The sequence below is a fragment of the Rattus rattus genome, chromosome 1, assembly GCF_011064425.1.
Source record: "Rattus rattus isolate New Zealand chromosome 1, Rrattus_CSIRO_v1, whole genome shotgun sequence".
Classification (NCBI taxonomy): domain Eukaryota; kingdom Metazoa; phylum Chordata; class Mammalia; order Rodentia; family Muridae; genus Rattus; species Rattus rattus.
Genome location: NC_046154.1, coordinates 251242917 through 251264443, shown reverse-complemented (window position 1 = coordinate 251264443; position 21527 = coordinate 251242917).

Sequence of the window (21527 nt, the reverse complement as noted above, 5' to 3'; positions counted from 1 at the left end):
AAAAGTTTGAGGCAAGCCAGGTAAGACAGCCCAAGCCTGTAAGCCCAGAATTTGGCAGAGGAAGACACAAGGTCAAGCAAGAATCACTAAGGCCCAGCAGTGGTGGCACACACCTTAAGTTGCAGCACTCGGGAGGCTGAGGCAGGTGGATCTCTGAGTTCAAGACCAGCCTTGTACACAGAAGAAGTTCTAGGATAGCCAGGGCTACACAGACAAACCCTGTTTCAGCACTACCATTCCCTTGCAAAAGTCACAGGTCATTCACTGCTGGAAGGTGCATTGAACTGCAGATGACACTTGTGTTAAAAACAAAACGGACAAAAAACAGACAAAAAGAAAAAAAAGTTTGCCAGAAATGGTGGATCACACCTTTCTAATTACAGCTTCTGGGAGGCTGAGGCAAGAGAATTCCTCTGTGAGTTAGAGGCAGTTTTAGGCCCTACAGTGTGTTCAAGGCCAGCCTGGGTTATACAGTGAGATCCAGTCTCAACATCTGTCCCCTCAACATCTGGAGCATGCAGGAAGTACTGGGTTTGGTCTCCAACACCGTATAAATCTGGCCGGACATGATGGTGCACACCTACACCTAGAATCCTAGTATGAAGAAAGCGGAGACCTAGAGGATCCAAGGTCCAAGGTCTTCATTGTTTTGAGGCTATCCTCCGCTATGTGAGACCTTGTAAGAAAAAGAAGGACAGGGGCCAGGGAGAGAAGGGAGAAGAAAGGATGAGATCATAAGGAAACCTTCCAAGGAAGAGACACTGGGTGTCGGACGTACCCAGAAGAAAGTCCCTGTGTGTCTTCTTTTTCATACTTACTTATGTGTTTGTGTGTATGTATTTGCGTGTGCTCCTGTGTTTGTGGTTAGAGGACAACTGACTTGGAGAGTGAGTTTTCTCTTTGTACCATGTAGGCCCGAGGGAATGAAGCAAGGCCATCAGGCTTCATGGTTAGCATCCTTTCTGCTGAGCTACGGCCTCAGCCCTCCTTCTTTGTCTTGCTCCCGTCCCAACCACCCACTCCCTAGCAGGACCTCAACTAAATAATGAGAAGACAGAAGACAAAGCACTAAATGCCTGACCAGCTTTTCAAAGTCTCAATGTTGGAGTCAGGCCTAGTGGCCAGGTTTGTAATCCAGCTACTATGGGAGCAGAGGCAGGGGAATCTCAAGTTCAAGGCCTGCTTGTTTAACTAACAAAAGTCTCCATCTTAAAAGGTAAATGCTGGGCAAGGTGGTATATGTTGTGTTTTATAAAAATAAAGAGAGAAGGGGTTGGGGATTTAGCTCAGTGGTAGAGCGCTTGCCTAGCAAGCACAAGGCCCTGGGTTCGGTCCCCAGCTCTGGAACAAAAGAAAAAAGAAAAAAAAAATAAAATAAAGAGAGAGAGAAGGAATATGTTTTGGTGGGTGTGTAGTCAGGTGTAGGGGAAAGGGGATGCCTCCTCGGGCCCTTGCTGAGGTAACCCTTTCCCCTGAGGGATCAACTGCAGGATGGTATAGTATAGAATAGTTTATTCAGGGAATGGGGAGGGGGGTTGAGAGAGTAGCAGAGACAGAGAAAGGCAGAGAGAGTAGAGGAGTAGATGCCGTCCATGAGCACATAGAGTTGGGAAGGAAATGGGGAGAAAGGGGGAAGGGACAAGAGTACAGAGTGAAAGCAAGAAGGCAAAAGAGAGAGGAGAGGGCAAGCAGCCCCTTTATAGTGAGTCAGGCACGCCTGGCTGTTGCCAGGTAACTGTGGGGTGGAGCTTAGACAAAATACTAACAGCATGCATTTGTAATCCTAGCACTTGGGAGGTGGAGGTAGGAGAAGAGATCGGGAGTTCAAAGCCGGCTTCAACTACACAGTGAATTTGATGCCAATGTGAACTACAAAAGATCTCAGAAAGAGAGAGGGAGAGAGAGAGAGAGAGAGAGAGAGAGAGAGAGAGAGAGAGCACAAACTGGAGGGTGGTGACACATGCCTTTAATTCCAGCACTTGGGAGGTAGAAGCAGGCAGACTCTGTGAGTTCGAGGACAGCCAAGGCTATGTAATGAGATCCTGTTTCAAATAAAACAAAACAGAAAAACAAGACAAATAAAAAACCAGGATGACTCAGTGGGTAAAAATGCTTGACACCGAGCCCGACAACTGGAATTAAGTTCAGTCCCTGGGGTCCACACGGTGTGTGAATGTGGTCTGTGTATGTGGGCATACAATCAACTGTGTTGTACAGGGACCAGAGGTGGGATTACCCCAGGTATCTGATGCCAGGACAAGGGAAGGGCTAATGTCAGATGCTAGTTAGAGAAGAAACTTTCTGGAAGACTTCCTGAATCACCTTTGAGATCGGAATGACTCCATGGGCAGTACTTTGACGAGGAGTGTTAATCAATGCATACCCCCTTGTTCTCTAGGACACCCCAGATGGACCTGGGGAGCCACTAGACCTCTTTGTTCCTCTTGCCAATGTGGCTACATTGAATAAAATGTTCCTTTACTGGTCCCTGGGCGGCTGCAGATAGTAAACCCTTCGTGGCTGTTGGCAGAGCTTGTTAACAGTGCCAAGTGACCACTTTGTAAATATACCATGCTCCACATACAAACATTCCAGGTCAATGTCCTAGACCAGCTAGGATTTCTTGGTTTCGTTTTGCAAGTAAGGTACTTGAGGTTCAGACAGTTTCGGGATTGGAACTCAGGTCAGCCTGTCTACGTTTGGGATTACAGGCTCTCCTCGGGCATCTACAACTCACTCACTCATTCCTTATTCAGCAAATGCTTTGCAAGCCTCCCTCCCCCTCCCCCACCAGGATTCCAGGCCCTGTGCATCTTTTTTTTTTTTTTTTTTTTTTTTTTCTTTTTTCTTTTTTTTTTTTCGAGCTGGGGACCGAACCCAGGGCCTTGCGCACCACTGAGCTAAATCCCCAACCCCGGCCCTGTGCATCTTAAAAGGAGACTCGGAGCTTGGTTAGCAAGTCCTGGACCTTACCCTGGAAGGGCTTCGTTTCCAGGTGTGTAAATAACAGTGTCTCAAAGGCCTACGTAAATGCACCAAGAGGGTTTCCCTCCTGTAGTCCCTCGGCGGGAGTCCCCCAGCAGCTTCCTTAAGTTGAAAGAGGCACAAGTCACACCCAGCCCTAGGTACGGGAGAAGGAAGCAGCGAAGCAGAGACTGAAGCTGGGCCAGGAGGCGCTGCTACCTCTACATGGAGCAAAAGCCATTAGCAAAAGGGAGGACTGGCCCGGCTGACCTCCCCGTTGCAACCCAGCATGCCCCACCCCAGCCCTGCCCAGCTCAGTAGGACAGGAAGGGCGTCCTCCTCCCAGACTCCAACTCTCCACCTTCCCGCCCTCCCCGCCAGCTCCACCCCCTAACCCTGTCACTGCTCTTGGTTGCCCTGGGGCTTTCAACATAGTTCCTTCCTGCAGCTGGCTAATGTGTGTGTGTGTGTGTGTGTGTGTGTGTGTGTGTGTGTGTGTGTGTGTGTGTGTGTGTGTGTGTACACAGCGTTTCTCTGTGTAGCCTTGGCTGTTTTGGATCAGGCTCTATAGACCATGCTGGCCTCAAACTCACAGAGATCCAACTGCCTCTGCTGGGTTTAAAGGCACGTGCCACCATGCTCAGCTAGTGGTGTGGTTTCTCCCAGACTGTGTCTCACACATTCCAGGCTGGCCTCAAACTTGTTATGTAACCAAAGACAGCTTTGAACTCCTCATCCTCCTTGTCCGCACCTACAGAATACTGGGATTAAAGGCTGTTCCACCACAGCCCACCATAGTAAAATTGTGTGCACATGCTTTGCGTGCGTGCATGCATGTGTGTTCGTGTGCGTGTTTGCAAACACACACACATACATGGTATGGCATTGTTTGTTTGAGACAGGTACTCTGGCTATCCTAAAACTCACTATGTAAACCTAGAATTTATAGAAATCCACTTGTCTTGCCCTTGAAGCTCTGAGGTTAAAGGTGTGCTCCACGGGCCTGGTCATGAAGATATTTTAAGAAGACTTTTTTTTTTTTTTTCCTTTGGGAGGACAGAGAGATGGCTCAGTGGTTAAGAACCAAGTTTGGTTCCCAGAAGCCATACGATGGCTCACAACTACTCCTTACTCCAGCCTGTCTTCTGGCTTCACTAGGCACCTGTTCACACATGCAAATGTATACACATAGGTTCTCGCACTTATGCATGATTAAAATAAATCTAGCCTAGAGGAGGTTGTGGCTAGGCCTTTGATCCCAGCATTAGGGAGGCAGAGGCAGGTAAATCTCTTGAGTTTGAGGCCAGCCCGGTCTACAGAGAGTGTCGGGATGGCCAGGGCTACACAGAAAAACCCTGTCTTGAAAAACTAAAAAAAGACATTAAAAAAATAAAATAAAATAAACCAATGGACTGGAGAGATGGAGAGCCTACTGCACAAGCACCAGGACCCAAGTTTGAATCTCCAGCAACCGCAGAAAGGAGCACTGAGCATGACCATACACGCTCGGACCCCGTAACCCCAGACTGTAGGGGACTGAAATAGGATGTGTCAGTCCCCAGCCCTGCTCCAGGTTCAGTGAGACCCTGTATACAGGAAACACTGGAGGGATGGAGGAGGCCATCGGGTACCCTCCTTTGCCCTCTGCTCAGTCAGATGCACACATCAGTGCACACCCATTAACTCAAGTACGCAGGCACAAAAAGAAAACAATAGCTTTGTTTTCGTCTTTTCTGGAGACAGGGTTTCTCTGTGTAGCCCTGGCTGCCCTGGAACTCACTCTGTAGATCAGGGTGGCCTCAAACTCACAGAAATTCCCTTGTCTCTGCCTCCAGAGTGCTGGGATTAAAGGTGTGTGTGTGGGGTGTGGGGTAAGGGTTGGGGGTAATGGAAACACCACTACCAGGCTGAAAATTATTCTTTTTTTTTTTTTTTTCTTTTTTTCGGAGCTGGGGACCGAACCCAGGGCCTTGCGCTTGCTAGGCAAGTGCTCTACCACTGAGCTAAATCCCCAACCCCCGCTGAAAATAATTCTTAAAATTAAGCCTGGGTTACATAGTCTCAACACATCAAACCTGGAGCTAGAGAGATGACTCAGCTGTTACAGAGCACCGGCTGCTTTTCCAGAGGACCTTTTCTTAGGTCCCACAAGGCAGCTTACAACCGTCTATAACTCCAGTTCCACAGGTCTGTCACCCTCTTCCGACCTCCATGGGTGCACATAAACCTATCGGACACACATGCAGGTAGGTGAATACTCATACACATAAATAAAAAAATAAATCTTATTAGTCTTTTTTTGTGTGTGTGTGTCTGGTGCCTGAAGAGGATAGAAAAGGGTATGAGGTCCTCTGAAAGAGCAACCTTAACCACTGAGCCTTCTCTAGAGCCCCAAATAAATCTTTAAAAAAAATTAGGGGGTTGGGGATTTAGCTCAGTGGTAGAGCGCTTGCCTAGGAAGCGCAAGGCCCTGGGTTCGATCCCCAGCTCCGAAAAAAAAAAAAAAGAACCAAAAAAAAAAAAAAAATTAGAATAAAATAAAGAGTCTGACATGGTAGCACACAGCTTTAATCCCAGATCTTGGGGTGGGGGGCAGAAGTAGGTACATCTCTGGGAATTTGCAGTCAGCATGGCCTACATAGTGAGTTCCAGGACAACTAGGATACACTTAAAGACAAAAACAACAACAAACGTGTGTGTGAGGAGGAACCTTTATGAAGAATGCAGTGAGGTTCCTGAGTCCCAAGGCTTCAAGCGGTTCCTGCTACTGCCTTTCATAAATCTGCCCGTTGAACTGGGAGGCTTTTACGGGCTCTTCAGGCTCAGGAGCAGAGGAGTAAGGACTGACGGACTTGTCAAGCAAGGCTACTTGAGGGCAACTGGATTTCCCAAACCCCAAACCAGGAAATCTGGTCTAACAAGGATCATAGTCCCTGCAGATTCAGCCCTGCCCAGGAAAACCTGTGTCTGTGGGTTGTTGTGGTCTGAGAACCTGTACTTCCTGGCTGGGAAGGAAAAGGCTTCCAAGGTCATGTGTTTTAACCCTCCAGGTTCCAAGGAACTCAGATCTGGGAGGGAGTTTATTTTGTTGTCATTTTTTGTTGGCTTAGCACCCAGGACCTCCTGCACATTAGGAAGGTTCTCTGTTGCTGAGCCCTGCCCCCAGCCCTGGGGACGACTTTTGAGATCATGGATGGACTTGGGGTTAATGGAAACTAAAGTGGGTGAAAATTCAGCACTCAGAGTCCTAAATTCAAGGTGAGTCAGTATTACATTGAAAGCCCCTGACGGCCAGGCAATGGTGGGGCACACTGATCCCAGCATTTAAAGACAGAGGCAAGAGAATCTCTGAGTTGGAGGCCAGTCTGATCTATAGAGCCAGTCCCAGGACAACCAGGAAGAACTGACTACACAGAGAAACCCTGAACCGAAACAAAGCTGTGCATGTAGTTCAACTGGTAGAGCACATGCTTATCCTGCACAAAACCCTGAGTTATACCCTGGCACCATCTAAAACTGCTTACAGGGTGTACTCCTGTAATCCCAGTAGTGGGAGGCAGAAACAGAGGAACAGAAATTCAAGTTCATCTTCAGTTACACAGAAACTGCAGGCTACCCTGGATAGGGAGACACTGTCTGAAATACATATATCTTCAGTTACACAATAACTAAGGCTGTTCTGGGATAGGTGAGACACTGTATAAAACACATATATACATATTACATATGTACATGGGGGAGGATGGGGAGTGAAGAGGAAAAAAAAAAACAGTTGATGAAAGAATAAATGAACAGTCAAACCATGTTCTTTCTACACAGCCACATGCCCCTCTGGAGTCACCCTTCCTAGTTAACAGATAAGGGAAGCTCACAGAGTTACCATGGTAACCGCTATAGGCAATTCAAGAAAAAAAACAGTAGACATTTCACTAAACTAGTTAACACTTTTCTGTCTGAGCTAATAGGGGTTGTTGACACAGGCCAACAAAATGCTGGGCTGAGATTAAATGGCATGAAAGAAATAATTGGGCTAGCAAGATGGCTTAGTGGGTAAAGGAGCTTGCCACCAAGCCTGCTTGCTGATGTAAGTTTGATCTACCACAGCTACATGGTGGAAGGAGAGAACCGACTCTTGAATGTTGTCTTCAACTACACGAGTATGCTGAGGCATGTGCACACCACGCCCAAACGCAATTACATTTTAATAATAATAACAACAATAACAATAATAATAACAACAACAACAAAAACAAAAACAAACTGGGCACCAGTGGCATATTCCTTTAATTCCAGCACTCAGATTTTTAAGAAAAAAAATTTATTTATTTATTTCATGTATGTAAGCACACTGTCACTGTTTTCAGACACACCAGAAAGAGGGCATCAGATCCCATTACAGATGGTTGTGAGTCACCATGTGGTTGCTGGGATTTGATCTCAGGACCTCTGGAAGAGCAGTCAGTGCTCTTAACCCAGCCATCTCTCTAGACCCCAGCATTCAGATTTTAATGTATATTTTAAGCATAAGAGTTAAAAGACAGTATAGGCTTCTCATATCCTTAAAAATTAATTTTTTTTTTTTGGTTCTTTTTTTCGGAGCTGGGGACCGAACCCAGGGCCTTGCGCTTCCTAGGCAAGCGCTCTACCACTGAGCTAAATCCCCAACCCCAAAATTAATTATTTTTAAAAATCATTTTTAACTTTTATCTTAATTTGATTTAGCTAGTTTATGTGTATTGGTGTTTTGCCTGCATTTGTATCTGGGCATCACATGTGTGAGTTACAGATGGTTGTTAGCCATCATGGGGGTTCTGGAATTCAAACTCGGGTACTCTGGAAGAGCAATCAGTGCTCTTAACTACTAAGCCATCTTTCCAGCCCCCATTAAATAATAATAATTTTGTAAATATTGTACCTCAGGTCAGGGGTGATAGCACATGCCTTTTATCCCAGCACTAGGGAGATAGTTGATGTTTATTGGTTTGTTTGTTTGTTTTTCAAGACAGGATTTCTCTATGTAGACCTGGTTGTCCTGGACTTCAAACTATAGACCAGGCTAGCCTTCAGCTCAGAAATCTGCTTGCCTATGCCTTCTGAGTGCTGGGATTAAAGGTGCACCACCACTGCCACCACCGGCTATTATTTTTATGTGCACACATGTTCTGCCTGTGTACATTTATGGGTGTCACATGAATACCTGGTGCCCATGGAAGTCAGAAGAGTTCTTTGGTTCCCTTGAAACTGGAGTATGGATGGCCGTGAACAATTGTGTGGGTGCTGTGTAGGTGCTGGCAATCAATCCAGGCTCTTCTGCGAGAGCGACAGGTATTCTTAACCCATAAAAGCCATTCTCTCACCCTAGCTTTCAGAACTTGACAAAAGGCTCAGCTGATACAGGCACCAGCCACTAAGCCTAATGAACTCAAAGCCCAGGCCCTACATGGTGGGAGAAACCACACTCACAGGGTGGTTTTTAAATTTCATTTTGAGTGAAGATATTCTCTCTCTCTTTTTTTTTTTTTTTGGTTCTTTTTTTCAGAGTTGGGGACCGAACCCAGGGCCATGCGCTTCCTAGGCAAGCGCTCTACCACTGAGCTAAATCCCCAACCCCAGATATTCTCTCTCTTTTTAAAAAAAATTTACTTATTTTGTGTCTGTGAGCACAATGTCACGGTTTTCAAACACACCAGAAGAGGGGATTGGATGCTCATTACAGATGGTTGTGAGCCACCATGTGGTTGCTGGGAATTGAACTCAGGACCTCTAGGAGAGCAGCCAGTGCTCTTAACCACTGAGTCATCACTTAAGCCATCTCTCTAATGAATTTTTGAATTCGGTTCATATTGATATTTTGCCTGCATATGTCTGTGTGTCCTATGAATGCCTGGTTTGCATCGATCCCCTGGAACTGGAGTGAGCTTTAGGGGCAAGCCTGGGAATCGAACCCAGGATCTCTGGAAAAATAGCCTAGTCATTATTCTTATTTTAGAATATATTTTTTAAAGATTTATTTATTTATTATATGTAAGTACACTGTAGCTGTCCTCAGACACGCCAGAAGAGGGGATTGGATGCCCATTACAGATGGTTGTGAGCCACCATGTGGTTGCTGAGAATTGAACTCAGGACCTCTGGAAGAGCAGTCAGTGCTCTTAACCACTGAGCCATCTCTCCAGCTCTAGTCATTGCTCTTAACCTCTAAGCAATCTCTTCAGCCCCTCACAGGTTGTCTTTCGACTGCGGTTTGTGTGCTGTGCTATGTGTGCACACATGGACATACATGGACAAACACATACTAAATAAACAAGATGTAATAAAAATATAAAATAAAAATATAATTTTTATATATTGATATATAAAAATGTATATATACAACTTAAAACATAATCTTTTAGGATGAATAGACACTCAGCAAGTCAAACAAATCAGTGCGCAAGCCCGAGGACCTCGGTTCAGTTCCTGGAAGCCTGGTAAAAGCTGGATAGAATGGCATGTACCTGTAACCTTGGCACTCCTATGGTGAGATGGCAGTAGATATGAGAATTGGCTGGAATCTTGCCGGCCTGCTGTCCTGAAGTATGGCAGAAACAAGAAAGTCAGCCCGTGCTCTTAGTCACTGAGCCATTGCTTTAGCCATCTCTCTAAGGGGAGGACGGACTGCTTTCTGGAAGGTCTTCTGACCACATATATGTGCTTATAAGCATATGCCTGTACTCACACGTACACACACATAAGTAAAATGTTTTAAGTCACTATTTTTTTTTTCCTGAAGCAGGGTCCTCTGTATGGCTCTGGCTGTCCTGGAACTTGCTGTGCAGATCAGGCCAACCTTGAACTGAGAGATCCGCCTGCCTGTGCATCTGGAAGGCTGGGATTGTAGATGTGGGCCACCCTCATCCTAGTTGAAAAGATCTTTTAAGGGGTTGGGGATTTAGCTCAGTGGTAGAGCGCTTGCCTAGCAAGCACAAGGCCCTGGGTTCGGTCCCCAGCTCCGAAAAAAGAAAAGAAAAAAAAAATCTTTTAAGATAAACTAACTCTGCTTTAATCAACAGTTTGGAGAGATGGCTCAGTGGTTAAGAGCACTGCCTGCTCTTCCAGAGGTCCTGAGTTCAATTCCCAGCAACCACATGGTGGCTCACAACCATCTGTAATGGGATCTGATGCCCTCTTCTGGTGTCTGAAGACAGCAACAGTGTACTTACAAATACATAAAATAAACAAATAAAATTTTTTAAAAAGGTAAAACAGGACAGGTTGCGGGTGGGGTGCGGGGAGATGGCTCAGTGGTTCAGAGCACTTTCTATTCTTCCAGAAAACCCAGGTTCAATTCCCAGCACCCACATAGTGGCTTACAACCTTTTGTAACTCCAGTTCTAAGGGAGCCAATGCTCTCTTCTGGCTTCCCTAGACACAAAGTGTACACCTAATGTACTGACATACATACAGGCAAAACACCCATCTACATTAATAAGTTTTTAAAAATATCAATGTATCTGGGTATGGTGGTGCCCTCGTGTAACCCAGCACTCAGGAGGCAGAGGCTGGCAGATCCCTGTGAGCTCTCAGACAGCCTGGTCTATGCAACAAGTTCCAGGCCAGCTAGGGCTACTATTTATAGACAAATAGAAATAACAAATTCTCAGAAGTTTAATTTAAAAAATGCCTAGTGCATGGCTAGAGTAGTGCTCACTCATAGGGTCCTGGTCTAGTGCTGATGAGGCGAGAGAGAGGGAGAGAGGGAGAGAGAGAGAGAGAGAGAGAGAGAGAGAGAGAGAGAGAGAGAGAGAGAGAGAGAGAAAACGTACTACCAAAGTTGCCTTACTTAGGGTTTCATTGCTATGGAAAGACACCATGACCAAGTCAACTCTTATAAAGGCAGACATTTAATTGGAACTGGCTTACAGTTTCAGAGGTTCAATCCATTATCATCATGGTGAGAAGTAGGGCAGAGTTCAGGCAGACATGGTTCAGGAGGAGCTGAGAGTTCTACATCTCGATCTGCAGACAGCAGAAGGAACCTGAATGTGTTTCACACAGGGCATAGCTTAAGCATCAGACACCTCAAAGCCTTGCCTTCACACTGACACACTTCCACATGGTGGCTCACAGCCATCTGTAATGGGATCCGATGCCCTCTTCTGGTGTGTCTGAAGACAATGACAGAGTATTCATATGAAATAAATAAATCTAAACATTAAAAAAAAAAGCTTTTGCACATATAAAGGAAAAGGTTAGTATGCACTATTGATTTGTCTAGTTTTAGGTGTATGAGGTCTTTGCCTGCATATGGGTATGTGCTTGGTGCCTTCAGAGATCAGAAGAGGAAGTTGGGTTCTGTAGAGCTGGAGTTAAGATGATCGTGAACTGCTATGTCAATGCTGGGAATTAACCCAGGTCCTTTGTAAGAATGAGTGTTCTTAACAACTGAGCCACCTCTCCAGTCCAATTTGATATATGATAGAAGGGGGTCTGGGTGTGGTTAGCTCGTAGAGCGCTGGCCCAGAAGGCCTGAGGCTCTGGATCCTACCCTAGCACTACACAAGGCCAGCTAAGTTTCATACACCCACAGTTCTGTACCTGGGCAGTGGTGGCAGACCATCAGACATTTGACATAATCGTCGGCTACTCAGTGAATTTGAGATTATCTTGGCTACAGGAGACTCTGTCCAACAAGTAAATGAAGACACGGGGCAGGGTGGATTATGCTCATTATGAGGAAGTTGGTTGTCATCTGGAAACAAACCCATTGCCTGCTCCCTGTATCAAGCCTCCAAAGGTTCAAAGACAAGAGCTCAAAAAAGGATGTGACTAGGGAGGGTGGCCCATGCCTTTGACTCACTCCAGCTCTCAACAGGCAGAGGTAGGCAAATGTCTCTGTTCCAAGACAGCCAGGACTACAGAGAAATCCTATCTTGAAAAACACGGGGGCGTGGGGGCAGGGGAATAACCACGAAAGTACTAGATTAAGAAAAATAGTGGTTAAGAGCACTGACTGCTCTTCCAGAGCTTCAATTCCCAGCAACCACATGGTGGCTCACAACCATCTATAAATGAGATCTGATGCCCTCTTCTGGTGTATCTGAAGACAGCTACAGTGAATTCATATATAATAATAAATATAAATATTTTTTTAATCTTTTTAAAGCTTTATTTTATTTATGTAGGGATGCTGTAGCTGTTTTCAAACATACCAGAAGAGGGCATTGGATCCCATTACAGATGGCTGTGAGCCACCATGTGGTTGCTGGGAATTGAACTCAGGACCTCCAGAAGAGCAGTCAGTGCTCTTATCCGCTGAGCCATCTCTCCAGCCCAATATAAAATTTTTAAAAAAAATGTTTTAAAAAAAAAGGGGGTTGGGGATTTGCGCCAGGGGGAAGGGGCTTCGCCAGGCAGAGCAAGGGCCCGGGGTCGGTCCCCAGCGCCGAAAAAAAAAAAAAAAAAAAGAAAAATTGACAGGCACTCCATTTCTGGGCCACAGCTCTGCCTGCATCCTTGGAGACTTCCTGGTACCCAGGATAACCAGGTGAGATCCTCACACTCCAATCCTCTGCCTGCCAGCAAACTTACCAGCTGTGACTTCTGCCCTGTCTCCCCAGTACTCTGTCTTCTGGTCCACACCTCTACCTGCAATCCTGGAGGCCTGTAGCCATCAGACACCACCAGCTCTGCTTAAATCCCTGGAGGCCACTGGGATAATCAGAGCCCTGAAGCCATCCTGGGCTACCACTTCTGCCCTGGAACCTTGCTAATACCTGGGGCAGCCAGCTCTACCTGCAATCCCAGAAGTCTGCTGCCATCAGGGACTACCAGGCCTGTCAACACCAGGGACAAACTGCCAACACCAGTGCCAACATAAGAACACAATCAACAGGGGCTGGAGAGCTGGCTCAGCATTTAAGAGCACTGGCTGCTCTTCCAGAGGTCCTGAGTTCAAATCCCAGCAACCACATGGTGGCTCACAACCATCTGTAATGGGATCTGATGCCCTCTTCTGGTCTGAAGACAGCTACAGTGTACTCATATACATAGGATAAATAAATATATCTTTAAAAAAAAAAGAACACAATCAACAAAAGCCTGGGCAATATGTCACCACCAGAACCCAGCTGTCCAACAACAGCAAACCCTGGATATCCCAACACACATGAAACATAAGAAAATGACCTTACATCTAATCTTATGAAGATGGTTTATGAATCTTGTGAAGAGGCCTTTAAAGAGGAAATGAATACATCCCTTAAAGAAATATGGGAAAACCAATCAAATGGTGAAGGAAATAAATAACCTGTTCAAGCCCTGAATATAAAAATACAAGCAACAAAGAAAACACAAACTGAGGCAGTCCTGGAGACAGAAAACCCAGGAAAGAGAACAGGAACAACAGACACAAGCATCGCCAACAGAATACAAGAGACGGAAGAGAGAATCTCATACATGGAAAATACGACAGAAATTGTTACATTGGTGGAAGAAAATGCTAAATCTGAAAAGTTTCTAACACAAAACCTCCAGGAAAATTTGGACATTATGAAAAGACCAAACCTAAGAATAATAGGAACAGAAAAATGAGAAGATTCCCGGCTTAAAGGCCCAGAAAATAGTTTCAACAAAATGATAGAAGAAAAATTCCGAACCTAAAGAAAGAGATCCTTAAAAACATACAGGAAGCTTACAGAACACCAAATAGATTGGACCAGAAAAAAATCTTCCTGCCACAAATAATATATAAATATACAAAACAAACAAACAAAAAAAGAGTATTAAAAACTGCAAAGGAAGAAGGCCAAGTATCAAACATATAAAGGCAGACCTATCAGACTTACATTTGATTTCTCAACAGAGACTCTAAAAGCCAGAAGGGTCTTGCAGACCCTAAGAGACCACAGATGTCAGCCCAGACTACTATATCCAGCAAAACTTTCAATCACACAGACGGAGAAAACAAGATATTCTGTGATGAAACCAAATTTAAAAAGATATCTTTCCACTAACCCAGCCCGCCAAAGGATAACAGAATGAAAACTCCAACATAAGAAGGGAAACTACACCCAAGAAAACAGAAGACATAATTAATTCACATGAGCAAACTGAAGAAGAGAAACAGAGGGGGGCGGAGAGGGAGGGAAGGGGAAAAGGGAGGGGAGGGAGGGGGAGAGGAAGAGGGAGCCACCAACAGCACCAAAATAACAGGGATTAACAATCATTGGTCATTAATATCTCTTTTTTTTTTTTTTCCTTTTCTTTTTTTTTTTCGGAGCTGGGGACCGAACCCAGGGCCTTGCGTTTGCTAGGCAAGCGCTCTACCACTGAGCTAAATCCCCAACCCCTTTTATCTCTTTATATCAATAAAAAGACACAGGCTAACAGGATCCATCATTTTGCCTCATACAAGAAACACACTTCAATAACAAAGATAGACATTACCTCAGTGTAAAGGGCTGGAAAAGGTTTTCCAAGCAAACAGACCCAAGAAACCATCTGGATCAGTCATTATAATATCTAATAAAATAGACTTCCAGGGGCTGGAGAGCTGGCTCAGAGGTTTAGAGCACTGACTGCTCTTCCAAAGGTCCTGAGTTCAATTCCCAGCAACCACATAGTGGCTCACACCCACCTGTAATGGGATCTGATGCCCTCTTCTGGTGTATCTGAAGACAGCTACAGTGTACTCACATAAATAAATAAATAAATAAATAAATAAATAAATAAATAAATAAATAAATATGATTTAAAAAATAGACTTGCAACCAAATGTAATAAGAAGATATGGGGCTGGAGAGATGGCTCAGAGGTTAAGAGCACTGACTGCTCTTCCAGAGGTCCTGAATTCAATTCCCAGCAACCACATGGTGGCTTACAACCATCTGTAATCAGGTCTGGTGCCCTCTTCTGGCCTGCAGGCATACATGCAGACAGAAAGCTGTATGATGCATACATAATAAATAAATAAATGTTTAAAAAAAAGATATGGAGGGTTGGGGATTTAGCTCAGTGGTAGAGCGCTTGCCTAGCAAGCGCAAGGCCCTGGGTTCGGTCCCCAGCTCCGAAAAAAAAAAGAAAAAAGAAAAAAAAAAGATATGGAGAAGGATACTTCATTCTCATTAATGGAAAGGTGACATCTCAATTCTGAACATCTATGCCATGAATGCAAGGGAACCCATATTCATAAAAGAAAAACATTACCGGGGGTTGGGAATTTAGCTCGGTGGTAGAGCGCTTGCCTAGCAAGCGCAAGGCCCTGGGTTCGGTCCCCAGCTCTGAAAAAAAGGAAAGAAAAAAAATAAATAAAAGAAACATTACCAAAACTTGAATCATGCACATCAAACTCTACAGGTTAATAGTGGGAGACTTCATGCCACTCTCACCAATGGACAGGTCTTTGAAACAGAAACTAAGCAGAGAACAAAGATTATGAATCAGAGGACCAAACAGATATCTACAGAACTGTCTCCTCAGCAGCTCACAGAACCTTCTCCAAAAGTGACCATATACTCAGGCACAAAGCAAGCCTCACCAAATACAAGAAAACTGAAATAACCCCTTACATCTTATCTGATCACAATGGATTAAAGCTGGACTTAATAACAACAGAAAACCCACAAACTCACGGAAACCAAACAACCTCTACTCAATGACCACTGCGTCAAAGGAAATAAGAAAGAAATGAAAGGCTTTCTACAATTCAATGAAATCGAAGGCACACCAAACCCAAACTGATGGGACACAATGAAAGCAGTGCTAAGAGGAAAGTGCCTTCGTAATGAAACTGGAGTGTTCTCGGGCTAGCAATTTGACAGCACACCTGAAAGCTCTAGAACAAAAAGACGCAAACACACCCAAAAGGAGTAGATGAAAGGAAATGATCAAATTCACGGCTGAAATCAATAAGTTAGAAACAAAGAATCAACGAGACCAAGAGCTGGTTCTTTGAAAAAAATTAAGAAGAGACAAACCTTTAGGTAAACTAACTAGAAAGCAGAGAGACAGTATCCAAACTGACAGAGTCAGTCCTGAAAAGGGAGACACAACAACAGACACTGAGGAAATTCAAAGAATCTTTAGATCTTCCTTCTATAGCCTACACTCCATAACATTGAAAAATCTAAATGAAATGGATGATTTTCTAAATAGATTTCACTTAACAACAGTTAAATCAAGATCAGGTAAACAATATACATTGTCCCATAACCTCTAAAGAAATAGAAGCAGTCATTAAAAATTTCTCAACTGGGGTTGGGGATTTAGCTCAGTGGTAGAGCGCTTGCCTAGCAAGTGCAAGGCCCTGGGTTCGGTCCCCAGCCCCGAAAAAAAAAATTTCTCAACCAAAAAAGCCCAGGGCCAAATGGTTTTAGTGTAGAATCCTACCAGACTTTCAAAGAAGAGCTAATACCAATACTGCTCAAAATATTCCACAGAACAGAAACAGAAGGAACATTGCCAAACTCATTCTATGAGGCCACAGTTACCCTGATACCCAAACCACACAAAGACTCAACAAAGAGAATTTCAGAGCCATTTCCCTTATGAACATTGATGCAAAAATACTCAATAAAATACTGGCAAACTGAATCCAAGAACACATCAAAAACATCATCCACCATGATCAAATAGGCTTCATCCCAGGGATGCAGGGGTGGTTCAGTATATGAAAATCCATCAATGTAATCCACCATATAAAAAAATTGAAAGAAAGAAAGAAAAACATGATTATCTCACTAGATGCTGAAAAATCCGTTGACAAAATGCTTAGCCCTTCATGCTAAAAGTCTTGAAGAGATCAGTGATACAAGGTACATATCTAAACACAATAAAGGGAACATACAGCAAGCCAATAGCCAACATCAAATTAAATGAAGAGAAGCTTAAAGCAATTCCACTAAAGCTGGGGACAAGACAAGGCTGTCTATTCTCTCTGTATCTCTTCAATATAGTACTTGAAGTTCTAGCTACATTAATAAGACAACTAAAGGAGATCAAGGAGATACAAATTGGGAAAAAAAGAAGCCATAGTATCAATATTTGCAGATGATATGATAGTTTACATAAGTGACCCCAAAAACTGTACCAGAAAGCTTCTACAGCTGATAAACATCTTCAGCAATGTGTGTAGATTAAAAATTACCTCAAAAAAGTCAGTAGGCCTCCTCTACACAAAGGTTAAATGAGTGAGAAAATATCATCCTGAGTGATGTAACCCAGACCCAAAGGACATACTGGCATGTACTCACTGATAAGTGGCTATTAGCTATAAAGTACAGGGTACATGCTACAACCCACAGACCCAAGGAGGCTAAATAACAAGATAACAAGGAGAGCCCAAGCGAGGATACTCGACGCTCATTCAGAAGGGGAAATAGAATGGTCATTGGAGGTCGATGGAGGAAGGGAACAGGGTGGGGAAGGTCAGGGATGGGAGGTGTGGGGGTTGTCTCTGCGATGCGGCAGAGATCTGGGCTAGCAGAAGCTCCAGGGTGTCTAGGAGCTAAGACTCCTAGCAATGGGGAATGTAGAGCCTGGGTGGCTACCTCCTGTGGCCAGGTTGAATGCCAGGAGGAGAGATGGGGACACAGGCCTGCCCATGGAACCTTCCATACAGGGTTTTTCCTGCCTACAGACAGGGATGGAGCAGGGACTGAGAGACTGGCTGGCCAATGGTTGGCCCAGTTTGGGACTTATCCCTTGACACCATTGGTAGTGACTTGTTTTGCTTGCAGACAGGAGCCTGGTGTGGCTGTACTCTGAGAAGCTCCACCCAGCAACTGACTGAGGCAGATGCAGAGACCCACAGCTGCACATTGGATGGAGCTCAGGGAGTCTTGGAGCTCAGGGAGTCTTGTGGAGGAGTTCGGGGAAGGACTGAGGGAGCCAGAGGAGATAGAGAGATAGAAGATAGGAGAACCAGCAAAGTCCACTAGCCTGGACCCTTGAGGGCCTCCAGAGACTGAACCACCAGCTGCGGAGTATCATGCGCTGGACCTAGCCACCCCCTCTCACCTGTCCTCTTCCACACCCACGTGGATGGTGGAGGTGTAGCTTGGTCTTCACGTGGGTCCTGGCAGCTGGAGCCGGGGCTGTCCCTGACTCTTGTGGATCCTGTTCTCTTGTTTGGCTTCAGTGGGAGGATGTGCCTGGTCTGGGGATGACTTGATGTCCCAGGGATGCTAGCATGCCTGCCTCCTGAAAGGCTTCATCCAGCAGCTGATTAAAACAGTTGCAGAGACCCACACTGGAGTGTCAGGCAGAGCTTAGGGAATTTTGTGGAAGAGTGGGTGGTAGAGTTGAGCAAGTTGGATGTTCAAATACACCACAAGAGCACCTACAGAGCAGCTAACCCGGGCCCACGGGGGGAGGGTGCTCTTGGAGACTTGACACTGGACCACCAATCAAAGAGCAAACCGAGGCTAGACCTAGGCCCCTTGCATATTTGTGGTGGGTGTGAAACTTGGTGTTCATGTGGGTCCCCTAGCAATTGAAGCGGGGGCTATTTCTGGTTTAGTTGCCTGCCATTGGCTCCCCTTCCCCTAACTGCTGTGACTGGATGTCCCAGGGCAGGGTGGTACCCTAGGGGGGCTCCTCCCTTCTCTGAGGAGAAGAGAAGGGGGTAGTTGGGGGGACTGATTTGTAAGTGTGGGTCTGGAAGGAAAGGATGGAGATGGGTCTGGGACCAGGATGTAAAGTGAATAAATAATGAAAAAAAAAATAAAATAGAAAAAGAAAAATTATCAGCCAGGTGGTGGTGCACACCTTTAATCCCAGCACTAGGAAGGCAGAGGCAGGCAGGTCTCTGTAGCTGGCTTTGCTACTTTGTGGGTCTTTTTTTCCCCACTCCCCTTCCCCTTTACTGCCTATCACTAGATAAGAGAGAGGGAAGGATAGAAAGGAGAGAGAGACAGAGACAGGGAGACACAGAGAGAGGGAGACAGAGACAGAGAGACAGAGAGAGACAGAGAGAGAGACAGAGAGAGGGAGACAGAGACAGAGAGACAGAGAGAGGGAGACAGAGACAGAGAGAGGGAGACAGAGACAGAGAGACAGAGAGAGACAGAGACAGGGAGACAGAGAGACAGCGATCCCTGAATCTGATGCCCTTCTTGTTTCTTCTCTGAGCACCACTACAAACAAACCCCAATCAATCCCCGCTGAACAACTCCACCCACTGGGGCCCTGGCATTTTTTTTTTTTTTTTTGGTTCTTTTTTTTCGGAGCTGGGGACCGAACCCAGGGCCTTGCGCTTCCTAGGCAAGCGCTCTACCACTGAGCTAAATCCCCAACCCCCGGGGGCCCTGGCATTTACACAGCCTCTGAAAAGTTCCCAGAATTCCAAACGTTATGCAGTCACAGAAACTATCCGTAGCTGGCAAAACCATGCCTCTGCTACAGCGCGAGGCAAATCATAGTCAGCTGCTGCGGACAGTCTGAAGCAGCCCCACATCCCTACATCTGGAATTGAAACAAAGGCACAGCCTTATAATATTTCTGTGTTTCTTTTAAAAAGTTCCACATTTCTCGGGCTGGAGAGATGGCTCAGTGGTTAAGAGCACCCGACTACTCTTCCAGAGGTCCTGAGTTCAGTTCCCAGCAACCACATGGTGGCTCACAACCATCTGTAAAGAGATCCGATGCCCTCTTCTGGTGTGTCTGAGACAGCTACGGTGTACTTATATATATCATAAATGAATAAATCTTTAAAAAAAAGTTCCACATTTCTCAAAAATGTCACTAACGATCTCTGTTAAGGCTAAGCTGGTCTACAGAGCTAGTTCCAAGACATCCAGGGCTACATAAAGAAATTCTGTCTTTTTTTTTTTTTTTTTAATTTTATGTATATGAGTACACTGTCACTTTCTTCAGACACACCAGAAGTGGGCATTACAGATGGTTGTGAGCCACCATGTGGTTGCTGAGAATTAAACACAGGACCTCTGGAAGAGCAGTAAGGGTTCTTAACCGCTGAGCCATCTTCTCACGCCCAAAAAATTCTGTCTAAAAAAAAAAAAAAACAAGAAAAAAAAAAAGAAATAAAGAGAAAACCTTATCAGAGCTGAATAGGATAGCTCATACCCGTAATTCCAGCACTAGGAGGCTGAGGCAGGATGCTAGCCTGAGTTGGAGGCCATCCTGGGCTAGGAGCTAGGATTCTAGCTCCTTGAGTCTTAAAACTGTATATGTGTATGTGTATATGTATATATGAACAAACAAACAGAAAGCAAGAAAACAAAATAAAATCAGAAGAAACAAAGAAAGAGAAAATTTTTTTTATCACGCTGGAATGTTGTAGTCTTCATTTAAACCTGACTCCAAACTCAGAAATTAGCTCTGACAACAGTAGAGAGAGATCTTAAAGTTTTCTACCAATGCCAGGTGTAATGGTTCATGCCTGAGTTCCTAACATTCTGAAGTCCTAGGCAGGAGGATTGCTGAACGTTCAAGGCTAGCCTGGGCTACATAGTGAAACACTCTCAATTACCTACAACCAACCAGTGCTTTCCCCCTGGAAACAAAAAGGAAAAGGGTGGGGGAGAGAAAAATGAAAATGAAAGAAGGAAAGAAACCATCGTTTTACAATTTTTTAAAAAATTTATGAAGCGTAAGCAGGAGAATCTGGTGTATGAGACTAGCCTAGGTTTCAAATAAAATCAACAGAATGGCTAGGGATATAGCTGTTTACAGTTGGTCCAAACTGAACAGGAACCTATATGAGAGAGTAACTTCCGTCCTTTAGAAGGAACTCTTGAGGGCTGGTGGGATGGCTCAGTGGTTAGGAACACTGACTGCTTCCAGAGGTCCTGAGTTCAATTCCCAGCAACCACGTGGTGGCTCACAACCATCTATAATGGGATCTGATGCCCTCTTCTGGTGTGGCTGAAGAGAGCTACAGTGTACTCATATAAATACAATAAAATAAATCATTAAAAAAAAAAAAAAAACTCTTAAAATCAAAGCCTGAAATCCTTCTATTCCTGTAGGAAAACAGCCACAGACCAGGACAAGGTCCTGAGAAAAGGAAACAGACTCAACTGCCTCTCAAATGTACAAAAGAGGCCCACACTCTCCTCACTGAGAAGGAAACCACACGACATGCCACCTATACTCACAACTGGCAAAGACAAAACCATTTGAGAATGCAGTTGACTGGGACCCCTTTGCTAGCATTTGGTTTTGAGACGGTCTCTAGTAGCCCAGTCTGCCTCCAAGCTATATGTTATGGAGGGTAACTTTCTGACAGGATTGGGCACACTCAGAGTGGCATGGCTGGTGAGGACGGTGAGCTCTCTCTCTCTCTCTCTCTCTCTCTCTCTCTCTCTCTCTCTCTCTCTCCCTCCTTCCCTCCCTCCCTCCCTCTCAACTACACAGATAACAGACCTGAGTCACCATGCCTGCCTCTTTGTGGAACTTTATGCACGCTGGGCAAACACTCTGTAAACAGCTACATCCCCAGTCATCTTGTTTGTTTTATTTGAAACCTAGGCTATCCTCCTACACCAGATTCAGTAGATTCATATACACTAAACAAAACAAAACAAAAACTTTCTTTGGTGTACTCCAAGAGCCACCAAAGG